The sequence below is a fragment of the Aulonocara stuartgranti genome (assembly GCF_965226115.1).
Source record: "Aulonocara stuartgranti genome assembly, chromosome: 4".
In the NCBI taxonomy this organism is placed as follows: Eukaryota; Metazoa; Chordata; class Actinopteri; order Cichliformes; family Cichlidae; genus Aulonocara; species Aulonocara stuartgranti.
The window spans coordinates 21,020,811-21,038,349 of NC_138942.1; the positions used below are offsets into that span (position 1 = coordinate 21,020,811).

The window sequence follows — 17,539 nt, forward strand, 5'->3', positions numbered from 1 at the left end:
TAATTGTTTAATTTTTCTTTTGAAAAAAACTGAAAACGGGTCTCACAGACCCGAACACCATACAAGGGTTAAAACAAAATATTAACCGACAAATAAACCCCAAAATATAAGTAAACTAACAACAAACTTTAACTAATTTCAAAAAAAATAAAGAAAGAACAAATAGCTCCAACAATAACAAAAATGTAATGAGTCATAAATCATGTAATACGTAAATCCTTAAGAGCTGACAACAAATCTGTAAAGAAATTCCATTTTGACTTTCATTCTATCGACAATTACTATTGATTGATTTTCATTACAAAAAAGATTTAATAGGTTCCTTTAAATAATAATAATAATAATAATAATAAAGAAGGAAAGAAGTCAAAAGTTATCTCGATGAATTATCAGATGAGTGCGTCATAAACTTTAACTCACCAAACTAGCAGCATAAATTATGAAACCAGATAAGGTTTTATCAAACTTAATTTAAATCTCTTCTTTCAGCCAATTGGAAACTGTCAATCACATGCTAGCTTTCTAAATTGCCACTCAGCCACCAAAACAAAAATGTTGTAAAAGGGCAGGGAGATGCAGAACTCAAGAGAAAAACTTTATCGCTCTGTTTCTTTTGAAGCTGATATAAAATTGTATCAAAAACTCACACAGACGCAAAAGATTTGGACGTTTTTGGAATTCTAGCAAGTGTGAAATGACTTGCTATTGTTGGGATTTCTGGTTTATATATTGGGGATTTTACCTTGCAATATAAGTCCTTTCATACAACACAATAAAACACAACAGAAATCAGAAGGTTTTTGTGATTTGGATTTTTATTTATTTATTCATTTTTTCTCTTCTTTTTTGGTCAGGTTAGTACGGTGGCCCTCAGAGGCCAAACGGACTGCAACTTTAGAAAACACCAGCGATAAGAAAAATGCTGTTTTGTTTTTCCTATTTCCGTTGTGTTTTGTGTGCTTTTGCAGCATTTTTCTTACTGCTGGTGTCCGTTTGGCCTCTCAGGGCCACCGTAGGGTTAGAGATTTTGATTAATTTCATTGAAGTATACTTTAGTTTTATTGTTTTACTTTGATGCTATAATAGATGTTTAGAAAATTCAGTTATATTTAAGATTATATAGCATCATGGCAAAACAACAGTCTCCTCAAGCTGCTTTATACTGTAAGGTGAAAACACTACAGAAAAAGCCAGAAAACCCCAACAATCCAAAGATCCCCTTTGAGCAAGCACTGGGCGACAGTGGGGAGGAAAAACTCCCTTTAGGAAGAAACCTCCAGCAGAACCAGGCTCAAGAAGGGGCGGCCATCTGCTGCGACCGGTTGGGGGTGATGGAAAGAGAATAGAGGGAGACAAGATGAAGTATACTTCTAATGGCCTATTCCAATTGGCGGTAATACATCATAAGAATTGAGGAAAGGTGGTGTTGATGGAGACTCTGGGGAAGGCCTTCGTCTGCCAGGGTGTTTTGGAGCCACTTGAATAAATTTAGTTTGCACTGGAGGTGGACGAGGTTTAATCTGTGGAAAGATCTGAGACGGAGTCGGAGTCTCCCCATAACATCTCCCCATCACGCCTCTATGGACCAACGGTGCGAGCTTTTGTCCTTTCTGTTTTTCTAATTTAAGCTGGAGTTGAACGTCTTTCACTCTAGATTTTAGATGACCTATCTCTTTTTCTTCATTGCCAGCTTTTCTGATCATCTGGTTCACTGGTCCAATGAGCTCCTGTTTTTGTTTGAATAAAGCGTATTCGGAAGACTTTACCATATCATTGTACTGCTTTTTAAATGATTCCAGCTCCCGTGTTTTATCTAGTAAAGCTGCATCTAGATCCTTGCATCTGGTACGTAGACAGTTCAGCTGTTTTTCAAGAAACAGCTGAACTGTTCCAACAAAGGGGATGCCTTCCACACCGTCTACGTATTTCTTTTTCAAGTTGTGGAATATATCCCTAAATTCCACCTTTTCTTTTTCTCTGAAGTGACCTGCATGTGGAAATGCCTTTTCAAAGGACAAAACGCACTGGTACAATTCCTCTTGGAAGTGGCGCTTTTTCTTTTCCAGGCAATTCGTTTTTTGTGTGAATATTTCTGTTTGCTTTTTTGTGGCGCGCAGTTGCTCTTCCAGTGAGATCTTTTCAGCCAGTGCCTGATTGTGTGCCGTTTTTACTTTATACCTGTCCACTGCTGTCTTTCTGTGGTTTTCCTGCTCTGTGCTTAGGGCCTTTTTTAGGTCTTCATTTTTCTTTTTCAAAGAATCAACTTCATCTTCGACCATAGCCTTCATTTTCTTTTCAAAGGCCAGAGCCCTAATATTTCTCTGACATTTCTGTTTGATCTCCATATTCTGGGCCTTTTGGTTGTCTATTACTTTGCCCATTTGATCTTTCTCGTCTGTTAATTCTTTCACGGTTTTATCCATCAATTCATTTTCGTCCTGTAACTTTGTATTACGTGTCAGAAGACCCTCAATCCAACACTGCGAGGATTGATGTTGTTCCTCGCGTTCTTTAACCGCATTGACGGCCACACCTCTACTATTTTTTACTGTTCTCTCAAGCTTTTCTATTTTGGAATCATACATTTCCATGACCTCTTCTAACTTTCTGTCTGCAGCATTGGCTTTGTCTTCGAGTTTTTTTTAGTATTTTCCTCGTAAAATTGCTGCATCTTATTTTTTTCCTCTTTGTGGCGTTTCAATAATAATTCAACAACTTGGCTGTTGTGAAATTCCTGACGTACCACCTTTTCTTTTGCTGTTTCCAGCAGTCCTTGCAGGACTTCGACTTCGTCCTCATCATCTGTGATTAGGTATTGAAACAGCTGTTTACTCCCCAGATGTTTGTGTCCTCAAAGAAATTCCATTTTGATTTATGTGAATGTATTGTGCAGGTACTTTCTCTGCTTCACCCTCATTGCTTGCTTTATCTGAGAACATAATCTGCCTTCTTTTAGCTTGGGGTAGGCCAACCCCACGACTCTCCACTGCTTCCACAAAGTAACCTCCGATAACCTTTGGGTCACTGTTAGTGTGTGCGGCCCGCAGCCAAATGATGTTGCGTGAGAAACCGTCGATGCATCCATTAATACATATCCCATATGGCTTTAGTTTGTCATAAGAGTCTATGTGCCACACAAAGTTAGGCCCCTGAGCAAAATATTGCCTCCTTCTGAGACGTGTGGTCTGGCGAACCTGGGAACCTAATGGGTCCAGTAAAGAGATGAGGATCCTGACGTCTTCTTTCCTGATCGCAGTGCCGTGTTGTTTGCACTTTGTAAACATCCACCGATAACCGTGATCCTTCCCAGGCCCTTGCAGTTGGTTCACAATAAAATCTATCCCGGCGTCCAGGTCGTACTTACGTCTGTAAAGCGACTTGGCTCTCAATATCCGGTTTAAATGTCTCTCCGTAATGATGGTTCCTTGCATTGCCAGGCTTTTCAAAATGCGTTTGTAGCTCATTCCCAGCCTAAAATAAAACTCAATCAGACTGTCTCTGTCCATGGTGTATAGGTTTAGCTTCTTTTAGCTTGGGGTAAGCCTCAGTTTATGTTTTAAATTAAAACGCTTGAAGACAAAGTGAACTCTGGACAAGCGTGCGGCCTACCTGAAGCCCAGGTGGGCTTGTTGATAATCACATTTTCACACTCATCTCGGGGCACATCCGTGGTGTTCTGGTGCCAGCCTGTCCCCTCTGTTTTTGTGGGGGTTTTCCCCACATACGAAAATGGCCGCTTCTGCCTGGAGGGAGTTTTTTATTTTTGCTTTGCAGCTGCACAGGATCTGTATAGAAGTTTTAAACACTTCTACTTTAGGCAAATTTATAATATTTCAGACGACAGCACTGTTACGAGTTCAAAAATTGGGGATGGAGACAAGAGGAAAAACCACAATAACAACACTGGTCCGGCCGGGTTAAGTCAAACGATGATTTTAATGATCACACGCGTGGGAGATGGACACTGTATGCAGACAGCCTCAGATCTCAAAATGGTGGAGCATTGATCAAACTCTTATAGCCTCTGGTGCCCCCACCTTATCATAAAAGCCTAAACATTCACATGCTTTCTCTCACACGGCGCCTAAGCTACGACCTTGGCTCCCTGTTTATCTGCTCCTGCTGAGATGGGGCAGAAAACTCCAGCATGTTCCGTTCTCTTCTAATCAGACAAATAAGGCGATGACTTTTCTGCAAACAGTATTTCTTATAACTCAGCAGTATAATGCATCATGAAACAATATCATCCATTCACAATAAATCAGCAGTGTAATGCAAATCAGTTTAACAAATGCAATAGTTATCACCCTCTCCTAATTCAGGAGAATAATGCAAACTAAAACTACATAATAATTCACAATCTTTAATTAGGGGTCTAACATGGCATAAAATAATATTATAAACCTCACAGCACATAAAACACTGTTTGCTTGGATGCGTGTGTTTGTGTGTAAAAAGTGAGATGTTCAGAGGTCTTGCTTCATGGTATCGAACAGCCCACACAAAACAGGTTCTTTATGATTTAATTTAAGTGCTGATGTAAACCACAATGTTCAGCAAACATCTATCAGGTCATTGGACTGTATTTTTTTAAAGCTTAAGTATGCGCACATGGGATATATTAAAAACTGACAAGCCGTTTGAACACATGATGTGAAATCACTTAATCAACCTGCTGGATTTTCCAAAAGTTAAAATATTTATACTACTTTGGCACATTGCTCTTAACTTATTAAGGTGGCTATTAGTGAGGGTCATGATAATCAATTCAATTGAGCAGAAGTGACATTCTTACTTCGATTCGTCCAAATTCATGTGAGTTCCAGTCTGTTCAGCCTGTTTCTGTGTAGCACCAAGCAGTAGACCTAAACCTGGATGTGCTTCTGGGTTCTGCCTCTAATGAAAACGGATGAGTGTAAAATGCAACCATTGTTTGTAGTTTGCTGCCACCTAAAGAAACTGATGGACATTATGAACAATGCTGGGCATCCTCTGCACACGGCCATAAACAATCAGAAGAGTCTGTTCAGTGACAGGTTGCTTCTCCCCAAGACAAGAACTAACAGACTTAAAAACTCCTTTGTCCCACACGCCATCAAACTGTTTAACTCCTCTCGGGAGGGGAGAGGGAGGGGAAACAGGAGGACAAAGGAGGGGGGAACAACTAAGCTGTAGTGCCTCTTCACCTCACTGTACAATACCTTGTGCAATACTTTTTGTAAATAGTCAACAGTGCAATAGACTCAATACTTGAAATGTGCAATTCACTTGTATTTTTATTTTTTATTCCTATTTATTCTATTTATCCCCTTTGTATATTTTATTTATATTTGTCTCTGTATTTATATATGTGTGTGTGTGTGTGTGTGTGTGTGTGTGTGTGTATATATATATATATATATATATAACAATTCTGTAACTGTAACTTCGGTCGTTGCTGTGCTTTTTGGAAGTCGAATTTCCCAGAGGAACCCACCCGAGGGATTAATAAAGTTCTATCTTATCTTATCTCTTACCTACTGAGTGAAAAAAGAACTGAAGTTGTAAAAAGTCAGTATTCCTAATGATAGGCTTCGTTTTGTTTCAGTTTCAGTTCACTATACAGCTCATCAAACTGTTTTCCCTTTACGTTTTGATATAATAGCTTTTTAGTACTACTGAGACACATACTGCCTTTTTCTTCCGTTAGAGTAATATTTTCTTGAGCTGTGTAACTGGATTTGTTCAAACATAGAGGTAGTTTGGATTCACTGACACAGGAGCCATACGCCCTTTCTGCAGTTTCTATGCTTCCTTAGCTCGTTTATGTCGCCATTGTTAATCCTGTCCTGTGCAAAGAAAAGCCCAAGCTACACTTGTCTGACTGACAGAAGGTTCAAGAGAAGGACATTTGCTCTCAACTCTTTCCCTGTTGAAATGTTATTCCAAGCAAGTGAGTTTCCTACAGGGTATGGAGGGTTAGTATGTGTTAATGATTTCAGTGTCATGCAGGGGAAAGTAGCATTCAGTGGAAGCTTCTCGGTGATTGTTTTAAATCCAAATATGACCCTTATTTGTGGCGCATGTTAGCATACAGTCAGCTCAGGAGTTAGTATCAGTCATGTGGTTGTCACGAGGTTGCGCACAGCATCACCGGCAAGAGGGCTTGGTTTGAGAGGTTTTTGGCATCTGTGATGTGATTTACAACCATCCACCCATGTACAGTAAGAAGCTGCACTCACAACCGTGGGCATCAGCAAGTTGGTGAAATTTAAACAAAACAGCATTACATCTGAAACTCTCTTATTGTACCCAAAATACAAATTTTAGTGATTACATGTGGCTTCATTAATTATGTTCAAAAGGATGAATACATAACGCAAGTAATAACTTTATAATCAGTCAGTGAATGAAGGAGCTCAAGAGTGCAAATATAGTTGCAATAAAGTGACAAATATGCCCTTTTATGTCAAACAAAGACCGAAATAAGTGGCATCAGTGTGAGGATGAAAATGAGCGATCCAACCTCACACTGCAGATATCAGGGCAACGCACAGTGGGGGGGCGGGGGAGGGGGGTTGCAGTCTGCGCGCACAAGAGGGCTAACAACGCTGTGAGTGACAGAATCCACCCAAACTGAGGAACAGCTTCTTCCCCAGAGCTGAAGCCTGCACTGTTTGCACTATAATATAATATAATATAATATAATATAATATAATATAATATAATATGTTGCTATTTAATGTTTTTTGTTCGTGTTGCAGCTGCTCTGTGAGCCAAGCTTTCGTTGTCTAAATTCAATGGAAATATATCTCTGCACCACACGATGGCGATAGATTCTCACAGTCTGTGCTCTGCTTCCGCCACCAGTCATCTTTAAATCTTTTTTTTATTCAATGAAACCTTTATTTAACTCGCAGCATTACTTAAAAAAATCATATTTAAATACAAAAAAAATTACATGAACGACAGTAGTAGAAAATTGATAAAATAACACCAAATAAATATATTTACAAATGATAGCAACATCAATGGAATAAAACCATGAACACCAGCAGAAGGAGAAAGAGGCCTGTATCTACATTATTACTCTGGCAGCTCTCAGTCTCCATACAGACAGGACACGTTGCAGCGTAATTGCAGACAGGTGCGTGGGCCTGAGCTCCGCCCAGGCAGAATGACGAGTGGAAGAAAGCAGCAACACAATAAACATATGTAACCTTGCGGAGCCGGCCGGGCAGACATCGAGACCGTGACAGAGTGCAAAACTTTTATACTTGACAACACACACAAAAACCCCCACACACAACAAAAATCAGAATTTTTGTGATTTGGATTTTTATTTAAAGGTGAAACCTTTTTTCTTTTCTTTTTTTTGCCAGATTCGACATTTTGATTAATTTCATTGAAGTATACTTTAGTTTTTTTGTTTTACTTTGATGCTATAATAGATGTTTAGAAAATTCAGTTATATTTAAGATTATATAGCATCATGGCAAAACAACAGTCTCCTCAAGCTGCTTTATACTGTAAGGTGAAAACACTACAGAAAAAGCCAGAAAACCCCAACAATCCAATGATCCCCTTTGAGCAAGCACTGGGCGACAGTGGGGAGGAAAAACTCCCTTTAGGAAGAAACCTCCGGCAGAACCAGGCTCAAGAAGGGGCGGCCATCTGCTGCGACCGGTTGGGGGTGATGGAAAGAGAATAGAGGGAGACAAGATGAAGTATACTTCTAATGGCCTATTCCAATTGGTGGTAATACATCATAAGAATTGAGGAAAGGTGGTGTTGATGGAGACTCTGGGGAAGGCCTAGTCAAGCTCAGTTTTAAGCTTTTCAACTTCATCAATCATTCACACTCAGAAATTAAAGTACAGAAATGTACCTATAGGGGTACAATGGCTTGTCACTGGGGTGGTACCCTCTAAGGTACCGTTCTGTACCCTAAACTGTGGGTACTGATTTGTACCCTTGTAATTTGTACCTTTTACATGTCAAACCTGTACTTTAAAGGGCAAAGTTGTACCCTTAGTATAAAGTACAAAAAAGAACCCTTAAAAGGAGTACAAAAATGTCTTTCTAAAGGTTCAGTATCTAAACACAGATTTCCTACATTTTTCCTCTCAAGATTTGAAAAATTGAAGATACAAAGTCAAAAATACTTGTCACATTTATTACCTTCTTAAATACATTGCTTAACTGTTACATACAAACTGTTATCAACAGAGTATGTGTCATAAGCTGCAACATCAATTTCCTGTCCAGGTTTTAGCAACGTCCATTCACTATCAACTCTAACACTGTATGAATGAAAATGGTTGTCATATAACAGAGGAATGAGAATTTTTCCACAAAAGACCCACATTGTGTCAATATTAAATATGTACTTAATTTGCCAGAACAGAGGAATCTTCTCTGAATGCAGTACATCAATGACAAACACATCTCTTACACAGTATTTGACACTGTTCACAATTACTTCTGACACACGCTGGAAAGCTTTCTTAGCACTATCAACTCTGGAAAGCTTTCTTAGCACTATCAACTTCAGAAAAGCCACAATAGACTGTCAGTGCTTGTTGCAGTTCCAGTGGTAATGACAAAAATGGTGTAGTCACACTTTTTCCAAAAACATTTTCAAATTCACCAAGTAAACTTTTGTTAGAAAACTCCCAGCACTGTCTGAACTGATGTCTGTTGCTCAAAGTTGTAGCAATGTTCATAAAATTTCTACAATTGCGGGACAACGTTTTGAAATACTGGTGCTTACTTTCAAATCTCATACACCATAACAAACGTAGAGGGCCGAACATTTCAATCAGTCTTGCATAGTGGATTAAATAATGACACTTTGGTGTAATTACATCCCCAAATACACTTTTCAGTTTTGTGAGAAACTCATGGACAAGCAACTTCAACAATAAAATATTCTCTTTTCGCACTTTTTTAGCCATTACAATCTCTGTTATTTCACGACATAGAAGAAAAACATGCCAATATTTACAATTAGGTGGCACACGGTCTGCCATCAGAAATGGCAGCAATCTGAACAGGCACCACTTTTGAGATGCTGATCCAACAATACCAACACTCTGTAGTCTTTCTGATAACTGTACTGGTTTGTTTGTTTTGTCATTCTGACCAATGGGCATTTTTTGCAATTCTTCATTGATCTCTCTAATTGTAATATGCTTCTCAGTGTGGGCTTTACAAATCACTAGTTTCATAACTAGAGGAACTACACCTTCCAACAGATCATGCATTACATCAGGTGGTAAAGCTTGTGTAACACTGAAATAACTCAGTCTGTCAAAAGGACATGAACTATTTACACCATATATTGTTTTATCATCCGGAAATTCTTGGATTCGTGCAAGATGATACTGGTGAACCTCTGATGTTCTTAAAACAAAGCTTTCTTCCTCAAAGGATTGTTTCATATCTTCATAAGAAGCCATGCAATACCGACAAATTCTACCAGTGTTAAATGACATAGAAAAACCACCAATCATGTGAGCTGATAAATTATCACAAGATAAAGTTGCAAGAGCAGCATGAATAGTGTGTTCAGTTTTATCAATGGTAAAAGTAAAGCCATCAGTGGAAAGTTTTTCCAAATCATCAAGCAAAGGTTTAAGGATAACATGCCAACCACACCGCTTAACGAAAGAATAGCGTACCAATAACGCTAGATGAATGTGCCTCTGCTGAGAAGTGTACCTTTTGTCCAAATTGCCTACAGTGTAATAAAATGCACTAAGTTTGTGTTTGGATCATTTAGATCCTAGAGGATTAAGTACTTCAAATTCATCCTCATAAAAATGGAGTCGCAGTGCATTTGGGTTATCCTTGAAGAATTGATGATGTCTGAAGATTTCTCCATCAGAGTAATCTGTTAGAAATTCATCAGTTTCCGAATTGCCACTTGAAAAAATGTGATCTTTTATGTCTTCATGAGAAAGATAATTTTTTAGCACCTTATCAACAGGCACATATGAATACGAGCTAACTGTATGACCCACAGAGTCTCTTAATTTGCAATGAACAGGCTCTGTCATGTTGATCTTTGATTTGCAATGTTCTTTGACTAAATAAGGAGATCGAATAGCTGTTGAAGCCTTCTCAAAAAATTCATTTGAATGCAGGACATTTTTAACCTCTGGACACAAAGACACGTCAAGACCCATTTTCTCTAAATGATATGCTATAAAAGCATCGTAGTTCTCCTTGAAAAAACACATCAGAAAATTTACGTCTTCCACAATTTCTTCCTGAACAGAGACCGGTAAAGAATTTTTCTCTCTGCACTTAAGAATGAACTTGAAAAGATTGTCTCTGAAATTTATCAAAAATTCATCCCAGGATGGAGGGGTTTCAATATTTTCAGTTATGTCATTTGCAAATTCATTTGGGTGTGGACTGACTACCTCCTGCTCATTTTCATCTAAGTCTTTATGGGGACACAACACTTGCTCTCTGTGTTTCCTATACACATGTCGTCTGAAAGATTCATATTTTTTGAAGGAAGAACAGCAGTCACTGAGTCCACAGGTTATATCAAAATTGGCATCATGGGAATGAATAAGTCCTATGTGCTGAATAAGCTTTGTCAAACTAAAGGTTCTTCTGCCACATTTGGAGCACTGATATGGCTGAGGCATGGTGGTCAATACAGAAGATTTATTTGTCTGGTGACTGTGATTGGCAGAGGCCGGTCCTCACCCTCATCTATTTTCACAATGTACTTTTGGAGAAAAATCAGGGTGTTCTTCAGATGTTTTGGATAAGCAAGGTTGAAGACAAAATACAAGCAGAAATAAGAGATGATTCCTTCAAAAATACACGAGCTTCTGCACACTTCACTGCCATCCAACTTCACAATGTTTGGAGCGCTTCTGGAGAACACTGGTTTCCAGTCTTCATGAAGTAGCTGAACAGTTGGATAGGGGGTTTTCGGATGAACCTTTGAAGTCAAAAGAGAAGGTAGAGGAAAGCAATATCTTAGTCTCTTAACAAAAGATACATTTGTTTTCCTTTTATATAGACTAAATATTTTAATACACACACCTCTCCAAGTATGACAAAGAGATCCAGTTTCTCCTTGAAGACGTATGGCAGGAATAAAAGTGCAGCCCTTGTGTCAAGATCTGCCAAAAAAACAACAAAACACAAGATCACCCATGCATTTTATCTGGCATTTCCAGTTACCTATAAAAATTATATAAAATGGAAGCCTTGAAGTTAAAAAAAAAAAGCAAATACCTGGTAGGTCATCAGTGAGAGCCTCCTCTCTTGCATCAAGGTAGAGCTGGTAGAGTGGGGTTTTCCCTCGTGTAAGGCCAATCACCTTCGCTGGCTTACATTACCCGTTGTTGGTTGGATCCACCTGAGTTCGTTGCACAGCTACAAGTAAAAAATTCATTTTCAGTACAAAATAACAGTGTATGAAAATGAAATAATCTAAAGTTGATATTAATTATGTATGGTGCTGCATAATTATTTTTTTTATAGAATTTAACAACAATACTGTAAGAAGTTACATGAACATACAAAAAAAGGAAAGAGGGACAGATGAAGAAAGCAAGGTCAAGGGCAAATAAAATATACTACTATAAACATGTTAAATGTGACAGCTATTTCCAAGTTCAATTCAGCTTTCTGACTTACACCAGTAGGCATCCCTAAGAAGGGGTACTTCTTCAACACATCTTCCACAGGCATACCATTTGCAATTTCTTTCTGCCGCCAAGCAAACGTTTGCTGCATACGGTTATGAACCACCATGGTATCTGGTTGCATCTTCTGATATTGGCACTGTATGACCTTTAAGTGGGCGTCTATGGATAATAAATCCTCTCCTTGGACGCATGGTCCCTTGAAAGAAAGCAAGAGTGAGAAGAGAAAGTCAAAACAGATTAGAAACCCAACATAAGACTAAATATACAATTAGAGCTGACACGATCTGTGCATCACAAAGAACTCGTATCGGTTAAAGTTAACCGATACCATGAACCAATATTTAAAATATGGAAACTCTGAAATAATTTCACATAAAATCTTAATTGTTAACTTGAAATTTTAGTTTTGGAGTCATATTTAAAATGGGTTTTTTTTGTTTTTGTTTTTTAAATCTAGTTCACCCTCTTTTAGCGCCTTCCAATTAATAATTTTTTGTGAGGTAGAAGTATTAGCACTGGTACTTTGTATTAGCAAGTGCTCTAATCCAAGTATTGGTATTGTTTCGGTTTGAAAAAAGGTACAGTTGCATCCCTAATCCTTAGTTTTAGATGTAATAACAGAGGCAAGAACATTTTATAGCTCAAGGTGTCCCTCACACCAACCTGACAAACATTTCTCTGACTTGTTCGTTGACATTTATTAGGCTGCCCTCTCCTCGTAGAACCAAACTTCTCCTTACAACGCCTCACTGCCTCACTGTCGACTAGTGGTGCCCGCTCTGATTTGAATTTACGTCTCAAAGACATATGCCATGTGTGCTTGTTGAACAGAAACATAAGTTACTGTAAAAACAATCTACACAAAATACACCCAACAAAGAATCAGTAAACATATGTTACAGAGTATAGCATGGTGGAAAAGGATGGAGAGAATCCCCCACTAAGCTTTTGGGTTGGCATTTCTTTAGATTTTGTTTTGTATTAATTGCATGCTTTGGTGTTTTTTTGTGTTTGATGTGAGGTGTGGGCCACACCCATGTGGGAGTGGAGATTCTACTCTAGTCCAGCTGCCAGCTATTTGGAGTTGAATACAGGGAGCAGCTGATTGGGGAGGATTGGAGCCCTTCTCTATAAAGGGGAGAGGAAACAGGAAGTAGGGGTTGTCGTTGTTTTTTTTAGTAGGACACTGGTGAAGCAGGGAAGCCTCGAAGATCCAGGATGAAGTGTGCACATTTTAATGGAAAAGATTTTTAACCTGGCCTGGTTTTGCTTTTAAAATAAACTGAGGATGTTGGAGGGAGGACTCATTCTTATTGGGATGTGAGTGGATGTGCTGGAAGGCAGGAAAACAAACACTGGACTGGAGACTCTCTGTGCCCCTGACAAGGAAACTGGACCAGTTTTGGGGAAGTTCCAGCTCCCAGGATGTGATCTGGAGACCCAGCCTCGAACGAAGTCAGGCCTGAAAAGGCTAACAACCCTGACCGCGGTGGCTTTGGGCCTTGGATTCCTGGCCAGAGTTGTGTCTTCAGCCAGTAGTTTTACCCGGAGAAAGAACAAATAAATCTTGTGTAACCCATTACAGTGTGCGTGTGGTGGTTCGTTACTGGTCAATATTAGAGCTACTACTTTCTTGTACGGAGGCCATTTTGGGCCTTACGTAACACATACTTCATACAAACCTACTGAGAGGCTACAGATTGTCTTACTAACAAAACAAGATCGAAAAAAGCTTCACTTTTACTTTGTAATCTTGAAGGAACCTTATGCTAATTTTAAATTTAACTTACATAACCATTTCCCTCATGATCCTTGAGGAAAGGATACTTCGTTACCAGCGTCTTCACAGCTTGCACATATTCAGAATTTGTGGGATACCTGTAATATCAGAAGAAACAGAAGTGTTAGAGCAACTGCTGACAAACAAACTTTATCAAGTGTTAGTTATTGTTTCTTAGTAATGTAGCGTTTATTTTCAATATGACAGATTCAGCTTTTTCTAAAGCAACAAGCTAACATTACCCTGATTAACTTACATAGTATACTGTGCCACAGCTTCATATAGAACTCTGATTATTGTGTGTCTGTCCCTTGGATTTTTATGGCACGGTTCTTTGTTGTCCAGTTTTAGTTGCAGATTTTTGGGAAATCTTGGAATTTCAAAAGAGGCTGGCAGTCTCAAAGTATTTTCATTGCTGTGAAAACAGTTAAGTGTTTGTTTTTATTGCATGAATTGAAGTATAAAACACTACAGTAACAATACATATGGTAGAAACAATGATCATATTAACTAAATCCTAAAAGTGCATAACGGCCAACATGTATGCTTCAGACATACTAACTTCATTATAAATAAGAAAATACCTTATTGAAGTTGACGAAGTAGATGGTTGCCAGTCTTCTGGAGAGACAGTCTGTAGAGTCAGACTGACTGAAGATTCCTTCATCCTTGACACAAACTGGTTGAATTTAACCTGCTTTTTGAAGGATCCTTGGAAAAGGTATGCAACCATAGTCTCAGTAAGACCGCAGTCAACTGTGTCACCATCAACCTCATTGTCTGCAAGATAAATGGTAGTACAAACTCTAAATTCAATGTAAGGATATTTATCACCACATTTTTACATGGGTAAAAACCGTATATCACACACATTAAAACCTTTTGTACAACTTCTTTCAGTTCAAAGAAATATTCATTTAAAAAAAATCAGTAAATTAAATAAAATAAACCAAATCTTTAGAGTGAATCCTCTCGATATGCAAAGTTTTCATTTTTAAATTTAGATGTTTGTTTGGGACTACTGGACACAGGAGAGCAGAGTCTGAGCATGCTTTTGTGCCCTTTCAAGTTTGGAAGAAAAAAAAGACTAGAATGCTGTAATGTGTTAATATTCACTACTAAGGTGACTCCTTTCTCCAGATTTCCGACAGTTTCTGCCGTCTGTTCTTTCAGACCGATTACTTATAGTGATAACACCGTATTACAAGCTCAGATTACATGCTGAAAAAGTTCCCACATTGCTTAAAACGCGACTATCAAACCCCAGCTGCGACACCCTTGTTATATTTTAAACAAGTGCGGCGTCAAGATATTTCCTTTAAACGTTATTATCAGCTGCCCATGTGTGTTAATGGCCTTGGAATGGATGTAAAAACGTGATTTTATTAAACCATTAATACACTAACGGTAAACTGCATTCAGCTACCAGGGAATCAAATTTCGCGCCGGTGTTCCAGATCTACTGGCGTTTAGATCAACTGGCGTTGGTCGAACAGATGTGTGGCAGTCTTGCGTTTCAGGAGCTGCTACCGACAAACCAGCAAAAAAACGCCAAATGTGTCATCTGTGACACTTGTGAGGTTATCTCAAACACACTCCGTCAGTCTTGATGCTGTTGAACAACAAAATGTTTAAAATGTGGCGAGTTTATCTGGTGATATCCTCATGCGCGACGCGATCGCGAAAACAGCAAACAAGTAACACCACGCCGATGTTGTTCACAGGACAGCAAGAGTAAACGATCGGGAGACTCTTGTCGTCGTTATCGTTCCGCTCGCACGTTTTATTTCTCCGGTTTCAGCGTTTTTGCTTCACAACTAAAGCGAGCAGTTTACTTTGTGCACTAACATGGAGTCGAGTCAACCAGCGCCACCTCTGGCCAAGTGCCACAGCCTACAGCCAGATCAACCTGTGACACACATCTGCACCACGTTTGAATTCGTGTCATGCACATTTGTACCTTTCAATTGTGTCTGTTTGTGCGTCATGCAAATAAACCTTTGAAATGAATGAAATGATATCATATATTCCTTATTGGCCTACATTTGTACAAAATTCCAAATTATATACACAAAGTCATAGACATCACCACTCCAATTGGTCATCATGATTTTGATATTCTCTTTTTCCATAACAATGAAATACGCCTTGGACAAATATGACACATCAATATTTCATTAGTGTTGTCACATCACATCCTGTAAGCATCATCTGCCTGTGTCCTTTCCCTGGAAATGAATATTTCCAGCCAATATTGGCAATCCATCAACATGGCTGGAGAGTTGGTAGTTATATACAGTCTGTATAAGTGTGGTTAATCTAATGAAGATTTGTAAGGAGACGGCAGTTACTGTGAATTCACAGCAGTTACACAGTGATTAGTAATAAACAGTCAGTGAGTGTGAGTGGATATGACTGTTCCCACCACTAACACATGGCCCTACGCTGTGTTCACTGCATCATTCCATGTTTGGCACTGATCACCACCTGCACTCATGTATATATCTATCTATCTACTTAGCACTTTTAATTCTTATTTTTATTTTCATGTCTATTTAAGCTTAATTTATAACAGTATGTTTGCACTGAAGCACCGCAGCAATTTCCTAATATCCTAACTCCTAACTAGAAGGGGGAATTATGTTAAAATGCTCTTCATAGACTACAGCTCTGCATTTAACACCATAATTCCCTCCACACTCACCACCAAGCTGGAGCATCTGGGACTCAGCTCATCTATGTGTCAGTGGATCTCCAACTTCCTAACTGGCAGACCACAGGCAGTAAGGATGGGCGGACATGTCTCAGCCTCCACCACTCTCAGCACTGGAGCCCCCCAGGGGTGTGTTCTGAGCCCCCTGCTGTACTCTTTGTACACATATGACTGTGTGGCCACTACCAGCTCCACCACCATCATCAAGTTTGCTGACGACACCGTCGTGGTGGGCCTGATCTCTGATAACAACGAGACGGCCTACCTGAAGGAGATTAGGAATCTGGAAAACTGGTGCCAGTGGAGAGAGTGGACAGCTTCAAATACCTCGGAGTTCACATCACGCAGGACCTGTCATGGTCCTGTCACATCAACACCGTGGTGAAAAAGGCCCGACAGCGTCTCTACCACCTCAGACGCTTGAGAGACTTCCAACTGCCCTCCAAGGTGCTCAGGAACTTTTACTCGTGCACCATAGAGAGCATCCTGGCGGGAAACATCTTAACCTGGTTCGGGAACAGCACCATGCAGGACAGACGAGCTCTACAGAGGGTTGTGCGGTCAGCTGAGCGCACCATCCGCTCCGAGCTCCCTGACCTGCACTCAATCTACAGCAGGCGGTGCTGGACCAAGGCCAGGAAGATCGTGAAGGACCTCAGCCATCCCAACAACAGACTGTTCTCTCTGTTGAGGTCAGGAAAGCGATTCCGCTCCCTGAAGACCAACACAGAGAGACTGAGGAGGAGCTTCTTCCCGCAGGCGATACGGTCTCTCAATCACACCACCACACAGTACTGACCCACACATATGGTTCTTACACACACACTGGACTTTCTGGACATTGTTTTTGCACAACACTGGTCACTATATTCTTCATTTCCGGTTAATACTTGTACAGCTGCTGTTATTGTGTATATATTTATTTATATTTAGATTTCTTCATACATTCTTATATAGTTCTATATTGTGTATTTTGTTGTACAGTTATTTCATTTTTAACCTTAATTTATATTTTATTCCTTCCTAGTTAAATTTACCCTTTTTAATTTTTCATATTTATTTCCTATCTTATTCATAGCCTTTTCCTTTTTTGTTCTCTTTAGGTCACGAGCAGTTGTCCAAGCATTTCACTACATATCGTACTGTGTATGACTGTGTACGTGACAAATAAAATTTGAATTTGAATTTGAATTTTTGAATTTAATGTTGTAAACCCGCTCAACATTTGGCAATAAAACCCATTCTGATTCTGATTCTGATATAAGAAAGTCAGTGACTCAGGTGTGTCGCTTGCTTTGTCATCTGTTTGTGAGACTGTAGGAGACGTAGAAATCTTTTGTTTTAAATCTTAGTTAGGAAGGTTCCTGTTTGAAAACAAGCACTTTT

At 39.2% G+C, this 17,539-nt stretch overlaps 2 protein-coding genes and 1 pseudogene across 11 annotated transcripts in view; 1 reads left to right on the top strand and 2 right to left on the bottom strand.

Moving 5' to 3' along the window:
• LOC309704381 (uncharacterized protein) overlaps positions 1-17,539 on the bottom strand; it is a 119,507-nt gene that overhangs the window by 84,247 nt on the left and 17,721 nt on the right. Inside the window, exon 7 of one of the 9 annotated variants that reach the window (XR_014276200.1) lies at positions 2,392-2,533. The exons of the other annotated variants lie outside the window; for them this stretch is intronic. The gene's annotated coding sequence lies outside the window, so the exon portion shown is untranslated. Of the gene's footprint in view, positions 1-2,391; positions 2,534-17,539 lie in introns of those variants that run through there. 9 annotated transcript variants of the gene reach the window in all.
• Positions 1-17,539, top strand: part of LOC309704379 (uncharacterized protein) — a 111,541-nt gene that overhangs the window by 18,488 nt on the left and 75,514 nt on the right. The window lies entirely within an intron of this gene.
• LOC309705431 (sterile alpha motif domain-containing protein 3-like) lies at positions 9,542-13,407 on the bottom strand (annotated as a pseudogene). Its single transcript has 5 exons — positions 12,324-13,407; positions 11,650-11,856; positions 11,245-11,385; positions 11,050-11,129; positions 9,542-10,945 (listed from the first exon to the last, which is right to left on the bottom strand). The product of its transcript is annotated as a sterile alpha motif domain-containing protein 3-like (transcript).